Below are 12,561 nucleotides of genomic sequence, written 5' to 3' on the forward strand. Positions count from 1 at the left end.
TGAAGATACAATCCTTTTTTTTTTTTTTTGTCTGGTTCGACATTAAATTAAAGGAAAATGTCAACGCTAAAATGTATTTTCTAGAACTGTCCGTCTGTGGAACACAATACAGCGGTGCTGCTTACTAGCTGACTACAACCTGGTCCATTTACAAGTGTAACATAAACAAGTTCTTGAGCTGTTTTTAAACATTACTCAAGATCCAGCTTTACCGACCATCTTGTAATTGTCTCACCGGCCACCTCCCAGTGATTAACCCTGATCCTCAAATGGCTTTTGGGCCGTGAACGGATGTGGCTAGTAAAAAAGAAATGCGTGTTTTTTGGATACAGATGCATCATTGATTATACCCGGTAAATTTCTGCTTTACTATGGCAATGTAAATGTAGACAAACAGTGAAAACTAAAGAGGTGAAGCACGTACATATTATAACGTGCATTTAAAAACAAACGAAGTCTAATGTAAATAAATTATTTTGTAATCGCCTTATTAAATAACCAAGCTCTGCTTAATCCTTACCATCATTACTACTCATCACCGTTTTGTCTTGCCATCTTCCTGACACTCATTTAATCCTTATCCTTGAGTGGCCTTTGATCCTTTATAAGTTGTAACATCTATATATCAATATGATGGCATGTGTGTTATTTGTGTCCCGCTTACATCTTTTTTTCTTCCGAGTGACTGTCGTTTATCTGTTATGATTTCCATTTTTTGTAATAAATAATTTTACCAAGAATTCTTCATAAGTTTTTTATCGGCTTCGATTATAGCAGAAGTAACTCAACTTATATATATATATATATATATATATATATATATATATATATATATATATATATATATAAAATATATTTTAGTCATCGACATACAGTCCTGTTTCGTTGTATCACAACTCATCAGTGCCGCTAGACTAGCACCTATGCCAAGCCGAGGATCGAACCTAGAACCGTCGTGATGACAGTCGGCAGTTCTACCCCTTGACCACGGAAGCGGTGCCCGCAACTAATCTGTCCGAATGTCTATTTAAATAAACATCCGTCCGCCAATCGTAAAGTGCTCAAACGTTTGTTTGTAAACAAACCGCGAGCTTCGCATTTTTCAGCCAAATTAAGTAGCGAGTGAGATTATTTACGATAGTGCTCTACCCCAGGAGGGGGGCTATATAAAATATATTTTAGTCATCGACATACAGTCTTGTTTCGTTGTATCACAACTCATCAGTGCCGCTAGATATATATATATATATATATATATATATATATATATATATATATATATATATATACCAGTCTACCGGTTGGCCCTTAAAGGGTAAGATGAAAAATGTTCAAAATAAAAAGTGTTTTGGGATTATGTTGTCTTTTATTGTCTTGAGAAAATATCTTTTTATGATGAGTAAAAAAAATAAAACTCAGAAGCCTCCAGAGCACTACTGCAAGCACTAATAAAAATTAGGGAAGCCGTACTAAAAGCACTACAAAAACTAAGTTTCTACCACCACCTTCTTGAAGAGAAGTTTTTTTTAAAAAAATCGTCAGAATTCACAGGAGCGCTACTAAAAGCAATACATATGGTTATAAATATGATTATATCTATATATTGTATATTTATATTTAAATTACTTTTTAAGTAACCGTGTTTAATTACATTTATTTGTAAGGAAAACAGGTAAAAACAATTTAAAACAAAAACTATATTGTTGAGCTTGTGTATGCTTTGCATAGAAGCAATAGCTTTTAATGTCGAACTTAAGACAAGACGGCCATTAAATAGGTAAGCAGACGATTTTTTTAAAACCGGAAGTCACAAACCGGTAGGACGGTTTAAACACCCTCTTCATAAGTTCTGGTTTCGTTTTTGCTTCAAGCTGATGCACCCAAATCATATGGATATATATATTTTTTTATTTTTGAAATCCCAAATTTTGAAAAATAAAATTATCTATTATAATATATACGAAATCTGCATAAATTAAAATATACCATTTACGCATATTTTATGACCGGGCTAGGCCGGGCATCCCTTTTAACTTATATATATATATATATATATATATATATATATATATATATATATATATATATATATATATATATATATATATATATATATACCTTTGCAGTTTTAACATCCACAGAATGCCAACATCAATATATTACATATGATAGAGTCCGCTGTAGAATTTTCACAAGTTCCGCAAGTCTTAGTAATAATAACTAGGATTGATTCACATGTAAACCGAAGCCAAAACTTATGAAGAATTCTTAATAGAATTATTTATAAAAAATTAGATTGCTAAAGTGCTATCAGCAAAGACCGAAACCGAAACCAATATTTACGGAGAATTCTTCATAAAATTATTTTTAAAAATAGATTATTGAAGTGGCATCTGCTATAATCGAAACGGAAAGCAAAACTAATGAGGAATTCTTGGTAAATTTGTTTATACAACAAATAGATCTATCATCTATAGTCGAACCAGAGACCAACATTATGAAGAATTCTTAGTAAAATTATTTATAAAAAATTAAATGACGTGAGTGCCATCAGATATAATCGAAACCGAAACCGAAACTTATGAAGAATTATTGATAAAATGAATTATTACAAGAAATGGAAGTACATAACAATTAAACCACCCGAATGAAAACGTGACAAAGAAAATAACAAACACGCTATTGTATTAATATATAGAAAAAAAACTAGTATTTACCAGAGTCGTACCAGAGTTTTCAGTAACAAAAACGTCTGATTTTCTTAAATAAATAATTGTTGCCATTTTAAAGACAAGAGTGTATTAGCATTTTCACCTGGTTTTAGCCGTTGTATATTCCTAAGTTGTAGTTTTCTTTTACTGAGACAGGAGGAATCTAGAGATATCTTCAGAGAACAAGATCCGAGCGTATAAAAGTATTAAGAAGCGACCCGAAATATAAACATATTATAAGACAACCAGTCTTTTTATTTAATAGGATTTATTTTTTATCAAAATCGCTCCAGAAAAACCGGTTCTAGATATGACATTAAACTAGATGGTGAGGCTCCAATTTGCGGGCTTTGGAGAGTGTGGAGCCACCCTTTAATTGCCATTGCTCCCAAATCCACTCTGACCGGAGTGGTAGTACCTGTTAGGGTCCCAACTATGTTTAAATAGAAACCGACTTAAAAAATGAATATACTCTATTAAAAGATCGTTCTTCAAAATCACTAGATTCGGCATTAAATAACCTGAAAAGTGTTGATAGGCCGTAAAACAAAAACAACCAACCAGACAAAGCATCATGCCACCTAATGCAAATGCTAAATTTAATACTACTACTGCAATATCAAAAGTTAGCTAAAGATAAACGCTAGATACATAGATTTTTCAGAAGCATCGCTCATGGAATGTGAACGTGTTTTATTTTTATGGACAAGGCGTGAGGTCACTATTCTTAAAGAGCTGCTGCTGCTAATAATAATAATAATAATAATAATAATAATAATAATAATAATAATAATAGTGATGATGCAACCAAGAGAACTTGTACTCAAAACTGAAAATTGCTATACCTTCTAAAAAAAAAAAGAATAATAACAAAAAAAAAAACTGTCATCAGAATAACTAGTACCGCTCCGAATAGTCGAAGGGTGAATGAGGATGGAAAGCTCGAGGAAGGAAATCACTAACCAGGTCATTACTGGATCAGTGTGAAAATGTCTGGGGCCTTGGGAGGCTTATTGCCATTCAAATTCCAGTGAAGACCAATAGTTACTACTAACGAGAAATCTAAAATTATTTCCAAATGATATCGAAAGGGTTAAGAGTACTGGAATCTGAGGAAACTTTTTGTCACTACAACTACAGGGAACTCCACAAGTTGTTCTCAAAGTGTTAACTTTAATAATAAGCCTGGGTGAAAACTCCTAATGAGAGACTAATAATAATAATAATAATAATAATAATAATAATAATAATAATAATAATAATAATAATAATACAATGTAAAAAAAAATAGTCAACGATAAGCATTAGATGGATAGATTCCGACTCAGAAAATGGCAATTCTTTTTCGTTTGTCAGAAAAAAAACGGTCGTGGAATTATTAAAGGTGAAAATAAGAAAAACGAAAGTTTCGAGGTTGTCCAAAGTACACACAAAGTTTACCTTCTTATCGCCTTTCTTCATATTAAAACTTAAATTGTGTCTGTCTATGCTTCAATCTCGGGAGTTTAATTAAATTGGAGAAAAACTGCACTCAATTCTAACATTAGATATATTCACGTGCTAACAAATTTCTAACGTACTATTTAATCTTATTAAATCAAAAGCACTATAATAAAGATGAAGATCTACACTAATATATGAAAGAAAATAAACTGAATCGTTGGAGGCATCATCAATGAAAACAATAAAGAAAACAGTGACAAAGCCATTTACAAATCGCACGGTTTATAAGTACTGCATAAAGTTTTACTTACAACTGCGCCGTGAAAGTGAAAGTAGCGTTGGTAGTGGAAGTTGTAGTAGAACCTGCTGTTGGTGAGTGTAGTCAGGTTTGTAGTCGTCGTCGTCGTCGCTGGCGTAGTGGCAGGGTTTTGTTTTGATCTCAATACAGCCGAGAACGTTTGTAAAAGATGACACTGTTCTCTCGGGATAATTATCTTCGCCGTGGGACGATGTTGAGTCAGCTCGACTTAATGCTGCAGTGAGATTGATGCGCACTCTATGCAGTGAACACGTGGTTTGTATGTATCAAGTCAAGCGTAGAATATATATATATATATATATATATATATAATGTGTGAGTGTTTGTGTGTCTGTGTGTGTATATATACTTGTTTATACATATATATGTATATGCATATATATATATATATATATGTATATATATGTATAAATATATATTATTTATTTATTTATTTATTATTTTTCGATATTTTGGAATAATTTATACGAAAGTGCATTTTTACATTCGTGCGAGCTGGAAATAATTTCCCCTTTTACCAATTTCGTAGCCCCAACGAGGGAGCGGCATATATAGTGTTTTTAAAATATAATCAACTGCCACGTGTTTTGTCGTCTGCGATTCGAAATTCTAGATTCATCCATTCTGATGAGTCGTAGACGGCGAAACACGTGTCAGTGGATAATTATATTTTAAAACAATATATATATATATATATATATATATATATATATAAAGACTGATACATAAATAGAATTTAATATACTTATATCAAGTAAATTACATACACGCTTATGCTGCAGTACTGACGTAAATCCTCATGACTATACCTTACAAACATATAAGTAAACATTACTAAAATTAAGCCATGCTCATTTATAAATGACCAAATAATTATCCCTATATATAAAAAAATGTATATAATATGGCGTTTTATTAAATAAATATACATCAATATATATGAATATATATATGTGTGTGTGTGTGTGTGTGTGCAAGTGTGTGTCTGTGTGTACAACTGTATGCATAGATAGAAAGATAATATTTGACATGTATATAAGAGTAGAAGCAATCGCAAAATATATCCGAAGACTGAACATTGTAGATAACTGTTAAAGATAATATATATATATATATATATATATATATATATATATATATATATATATATATATATATGCATATATGTATGTGCTTGTATGTGTGTTTATATATGCGTGTATAATATATACCTATACGATACGGAAGGAGATATATAGATAGATAAACATACGTAGAGATCGTCCCCTTTGATTTTTCTCTCATTCTGCGTTCATTTTCCATTGCAGATTCATAATGCATGATACTGTAGCTGAAGCATGTATGTTCATCTCTAGCTGTAAATATATGCATATATAAAATAATTATATGTGTGTGTGTTTGTATTAAGTGTGCTCCTCGCCGGAATGAAACTGTTCTGAATCTAGTCCTTGCAGTGCATTACTACAGTATTGAGTTAGATTCTGACTGTGACCCACTTTTGTGGCCTTGATTCCTTAATAAGCGTGGCTTAGTTAATATCAGTAACAGTGCCGACAAAGAATGTTTATGCGCGAAGAAATAGGGGGAGGTATGTAGATGGGGAGACAGAAGAAGATTGAATAAAACAAATCAAAACATTGAAAGATTGTTTTTTATTTGTGGCTACTAAGGAAGCAGTCGACAATCATATCGATACGTTTAACTCTTTTTTTTATAGCACCTTATAGTAAAAAAAGCTTACAGACAAAAACAAATGAAATTAAATTAAATAAACGAAAATGCAATTTAAACAAACATCTGTTAATGCAATATTAATAATCATAGCGGCGCCAAGATCGTTTTCTATAAGTAGACAAAACGTCACAAGAGATTGGAATCAAAGGGAGGATTGCACTGGAAAAAACACAGCACACAAATTAAAACAATGAAAACATTTTTAAAAAAAACCCGAGAAACATAATAAATAAACAAACGTAATCGGGTAACATTACCAAGTACAATCGCTTTAAAACAGAAATAATACAATAAAACATGGAAACTACATTTCAGTTGAACCTAAGATCAACATGTTGAAAAAATAGAAGATAAAAAAATCTAAGTTTGAGCCACCAGAAATGGTTGTATATGGAATGGAGGATGGAAGACTGAGGCGTAAAAGAAACATCCAATTTCCCCTTGGGAAAACACAGAGATAAATGCGATTGTTGCGAGATTTTATTGCGCTCAGGAAATAAAACTGCCACATCAAAGACAAGTCAGTGTAAAAGAGTTGTTGCGAGGAAACAATATGCGATAGATATCAAGAGAAGCTGAGAATTCAGGAAATTTGAGGAGACTTCTTGTCATACTTAGACTCTGAAGAACACTAATTCTTGTCACTAGTGAGTGATCAAATACAGCGGTTCGTGTAGAAATCTCTATTGAGCAAATCATTATAATGAGCAAGGAGACCCGATGGTGCTCGGTATTAAATGACGATCCATGAATGATCCACACTCCCATATTTTTATTGTAATCTAAATCGATGAAATCGCCTGTTTTTCAATCAAATCGATTGATTGCCTGTTCTAGTTACACCGGAGAAAGTTTCACATGCCTTCCCGCACTGGCTTAGTCCACAATACATTGTAATCAACATTGCACTTTAGAGAACCTACTGTTGATTTTGTAATATAATTATTATATATAATGGCTTAAAATTCAAAATCAAGTATCATAGTGCAATTGCGCTTTAAACAGAAACATTCATTCCGAACGTCCGTGATATTAAAAACCTACCGTTGATCTTATATGTGAACATTTTTGGCTTTTGTAGTAATAAAACTCTCAAATACACTTGCGATGTTATGTTGGGTAAGGTTTGGATCAAAATCGCCTGATCCCTCTCTCCTTAAGTTATTTTGATTATTGGTTATCGATACTTATCAAAGGCACTCCCATACAAAACTATATAAGAACATTGCCAGCCACATAATCTACCTTTCTGTTAAATTTCATGAAAATCGGCTGAATCGTTTTCGACTCCATATTGAACGAACTCTCGCAAACACAAAAAGTGCCTTTAATATATTAGTAAACATAATAATAATAATAATAATAATAATAATAATTATTATTATTATTATTATTATTATTATTATTATTATTATTATTATTATTATTATTATTATTATTATAAACAGTAAAGGCAGACTGTGGACAAATAGACGAAACGATAAACCATAGAGTACGTGAATGCAGCAAATTGTCTCAAAAGGAATACAAGAACAGATATAACCAAGTGGGAACGACAGTAAACTTGGTATTATGCAAACAGCTGCATTTTAAACGCACAAACAAGTGGTACAAACATAAGCCGTCAACAGTACTTGAAAACGAGAATCACAAAATAATATGGGACATGGACATACAAGCTCATAAACCCATCCAAGCAAGAAGACCAGATGTGATAATAATTAACAAGAAAGAAAAATCCTGTCAAATCGTTGATTTTACTGTTCCAGATTTCACCTCCATTTTATTTCATATCGTCAGATTTAATCCAGCTCAACAATCATATATATATATATATATATATATATATATATATATATATATATATATATATATATATATATATATTTGATACCATGAATAGTTTAGCCGAATTAATCTGGACCAAGGAACTAGATCTAATATTCGGAACATTTGTTTGTTGTTGTGATTAAGGGAGGTGGTGTTTGATCAATACCGCTGGGGAGCCATGATTTAATATACTGTGTTTTTTAATCCTTAAAACAGTGTTTTTTTGGTAGACAACAGATAAATCCTGAAATAACACTAGGAATATTATAAATTCGAGAAAGCAAGTTGATAAAGCGAATGCATGTGATTAAATGACTTATTGACTATATACTTTTCCAGCGAATGATAAAAAATATAAACATTTAATAAAACTGCACCGGTTGTTCATTGTCATCAGGATTTGACGTCTCCTAGGGACTTTTGGTGCTAAATGGGGATGTGTAATTGCTGAACTTAGTCAGTTCTTATGCCTCGTTTACTGTGCATTCACAGAGGATCCAGCAAGCTTCATTTGTTTTTGTTTTTCTTTTAATGACGAAATATATCAGTACTGCTTATGAATTCGATTTTGTATATTGTGTTTCCGCACTATTATCACCAATTTTCTCAATATGCACATGTATTCTTCTTAATTTTTAAGTGAACTTTTAAAAGATGTTAAACCAAATTAAATTAAAAGATATTCTCGAGAGTTTAATAATAAAAGTGTTTACTTTTCTTTTCCGTTTTGTTTCGCGCCAAGTAAAAAAAAAAACAAAACAAAAAAACTGGAATTGATTTTTTTCTCTGTTAAAAAGTTTCAATTAAACTGGTTGTAAATGAAACGAACATATTGATCTGAAACTTGAGCCACCGGTAATTAGGATCTATGACTAAGTGATTTCTGCTTTCTATAGGCTAACATGAATTCGTAGTTCTATTCACACACATACGTGTATTTTTATAACAAATCATTTATTCACATATGTATTATCACAGTCGCCCCCACCTGAGTTCACAGTAAAGGAAGCATAAAAAATAACATAGTTCAACATTTACACCCCCCCATTTAGCACCAAAAATCCCCAGAGGATGTCAATAAGTGTTTTTATTATATCTATCAATTTGTAGAATAAATAAATGTAGGAAATGTCCTTTTCTCTTTCCTGCAACCTCTGTCTCACAGAAGAGATCTTGCGGGTTTGTCTCTGCTTTACCGTTATTTTCATGGCAAGTGATCGATTGAGCTTCAATCTATGGCCCTCCCTAAGAAACACTCGTCTAGCTGAAAACACTATCAATAATTCCCCCCCCACTTTTTATCTGTGCCTAAACCTTAACGTAGATTGCATGAACTAAGTTTCTTTCTTCGAACGACACGCCTGTGGAACAGTCTTCCGTTTTTTATGCTTTCCAGCTGACTACAATATGGTTGTCTTCAAGTCCAACGTAAACCAGTTTTTGATGAGTCGTTCCATTTAAGTTAACAAATTTACCGAATCTCCATTACTATTGATTACTATATTGTCCAATTGACTACGGTACACTCTTTAACCCTTATCCTAGAGTGGCGTCTGGGCCTTAATCAGTTGTGATGCCTATATAAAAAAATTCCATCTAATGTTATTGTCCTTTTGGCCATCATATATATTAAATCCATATAGATGAGCCACAAAACTAAATCTGTTACTTGTTTTTTTACTAACGTGTCTCCACTTATCAAAGTCCAAAGTCAATTCGAGGATACGTATTAACGATAGTGAGGTGGTTGTTAATGATGACATTCCCACTATCACCGCTACTGTTGCTCAACGCCAGCTTAGATGGACTGGTCATGTTGTCCGAATGCCGGATCTCCGCCTCCCAAAACAACAGCTTGTTGAGGGAAAACGTGCCCAGGGTGGCCAAAAGATGAGGTATAAGGACAACATCAAAGCAAATCTAAAGCGGTTTCACATGGACCTTGAGACATGGGAGGACGTGGCTGGGAGCAGGTTGGCATGGAGGAACGCTGTCCACGAAGGTGCTGCGCCTTATAGTAGTGACCTAAATCAAGCTGCTGAGTATAAACGCAAGCACAGAAAGGACAGATTATCAACCAGACACACCCAACCCCACCCCACCATCACTACCTTTATCTGCCCAAATTGCACAAGACAAATTGCGTCTAGGATTGGGCTCTTATGCTCACCTGAGGACCCACAGAAGCCACAACGGAGGACAGTCTTACTCGGACACGAGTGACCGCCGATGATGATGATGATGAATGATGGTTGTGATTGGATGACATGTGATTACTTAAACGACCGGCTTATAAAAATTTGTTTACATTGGGTTTGAAAGCGACTATGTTGTAGTAAGCTGGAAACCAGCCCATTGTATTGTTTACCAAAAATGGCCGATTTTAAGGAAAAAAAACATGCACATAACAAGCTTTGTTTAATTTTACATAGAACAATGCAAACTATGGACAATGGTTTTTTTATTTTTATTTTTTTTTTTATTGAAACTCGGTTGAGAACCTGCATAAAAATATCAAGAGAGTGCAAATAAACACGCAACGTGTCTTCTGTGGAAAAGAAGTATTAGCATTAGGAAAAAAAACGTGGCTTACTAGATTTCTGAGGAAGTTTTGTACTGATGAGAAAACGGTGCCCTCAACATTACCTTCGTAGACGTTACAACAGTAATTCATCTTAAGACTCTTTGGCTGTTATATTTGTAGAGTATTGCTTCAGGAGTGATATATCTATTGGAGCCGTATACAACACACACACTTTTCTAGCGACTTTGGTAACGAAATCGATGCACGACTTCCATTCCAAATCTGGAATAAGTTTGTTAATATCGAGCACCTCCTAAAAATGGAAGCCGTTCATTTAAATTCGAATCATGTGAGGATCAAGGCGTTGATGTAAAAAAAAAAGAAAAGAGCTGGTATTGAAAGCGTTGGATTTTCTCCGACACCGTTTCTCTATGTGTGCCTACTCATAGGGCATAAATAATATGAATTCTTCTTCTTCTTCTTCTTCTTCTTCTTCTCCTTCTTCTTCTTCTTCTTCTTCTTCTTCTTCTTCTTATTATTATTATTATTATTATTATTCACGGGGAGTTCTTGTATTATCAGAGAGTGTTCACTGATAACATCCAGTGATGTTCCGTCGCGTTTGAGTGACACGTCTCAGCAGATTTCCAGTACTCTCCATTTCTTCCAAAAACATTTGCAAATGAATGTGAATCATCACAACAGCCGTTTGCCATTGATTTCTCGCTGGCAATGGCTATTGGTAACTAGTTATCTTTGGATGGCAAATAGTTGAGATCAAGTTAGTGTTTTCTGTGTTTAGCCTTTCCGTCGTCCTCGACTTTTCTTCGCTATTAGGTATGGCGCCTCTTTATGCATGCATTACATTTGGAGGCGGGGAATTAACTTACGATTATTCAATTTCAGTTTTGTTAGTTCTATGTGCTCTTCCTCTATCCGTTTGTTTTACTTCTGTTGCAGTTTCTATATGGTCGGTAAGCGTGTGTAGCTCATGTGCAAAAAGCTTTGCATTAAAATGGTTTACTGACTTTTTTAGTCGTTTTCATTATTGCTGAACGTAGTATCTTCTCAGCCATCCCCTTGTTTCAACTTTTCTCCTATGCCTTTGTCGATGTTTTCCAGGAGTTTTCCTAATGCTCCAACTATTACTAGTATTATTTTAATTTTCTTCATCTTTCATATCCATTTCAACTCTTTGGTCATTTCACTTTTTTTTTGTTTCTTTTCCTTGTCCCCTGTGGTCTGTTGGACGGTTAAATCTACGATCTGGCCTGACTTTTCCTTCTTGTTAAGTATTATGATATATGGTCTCCTTCCTTGATTGAGGTTATTTGTTTGTACGGTCATGTTTTATACGATTTTATGGTTTCTGTTTTCAAGTACTACTACCGGTTCGTGGCTGTACATTCATGCCGGTGTTCATTACGCAGTTGTTTGCAGTTTCTGGTGAACTGATTTTTCTTAACCTAGTTATGTGTATTATTATATTGTTTTAGGGCGTGTCTGATGCATTCGTTCCGCCTCTTTGAGCACAGAATCTGTATTTGCTTTTTTTCGGTGTCTTGTCGATCTTTGCTTTGATATGGCTAGTTTCAATCACGTTATTTTGCGTGGGTGTTCTTAGTGATTCAGTTTCTGTTTTAATGTTGTGATCTTAGCTATGTAAAATTGTTTTCGTGAGTTTCATTTGAGATTGGAAGTTTGGATGTCAATCGTCATCTTTTAACACTGTATATAACCAGCCAGTTAGGCCTGTAGGCGACTCAAAGCTAAAGAATTCATGGGGACTCTAATGGAAATTTGATAAAGTTATTTTCGAGGACGATTATTCAACGGATCTCCGTGGCAGCAGAGAAGAGAAAATGACATCGATCGCCTAATTTCGTAGTAGCTTTTGTATATTATCGAGACAGAAAAGGGTGGCCTGAACAGTTTCTCCCCAGATCTGCAAACAATACTCCACCTTATGATGAATTGGGCTTTTATAAAAGTTAAGGATT

At 33.7% G+C, this 12,561-nt stretch overlaps 1 long non-coding RNA gene across 2 annotated transcripts in view; it reads right to left on the reverse strand.

The window, feature by feature from the left end:
• The window catches only part of LOC145296010 (uncharacterized), a 95,346-nt gene extending 90,649 nt beyond the window's left edge, over positions 1–4,697 (reverse strand). For both annotated transcript variants that reach the window (XR_013869938.1, XR_013869939.1), the window contains exon 1: positions 4,466–4,697. This is a non-coding gene — a long non-coding RNA (uncharacterized LOC145296010). The remainder of the gene's footprint in view (positions 1–4,465) is intronic.
• Between the last annotated feature and the right edge of the window lie 7,864 nt (positions 4,698–12,561).

Source organism: Euprymna scolopes, chromosome 16 (assembly GCF_053919585.1).
Source record: "Euprymna scolopes isolate OS-2025 chromosome 16, ASM5391958v1, whole genome shotgun sequence".
Classification (NCBI taxonomy): domain Eukaryota; kingdom Metazoa; phylum Mollusca; class Cephalopoda; order Sepiida; family Sepiolidae; genus Euprymna; species Euprymna scolopes.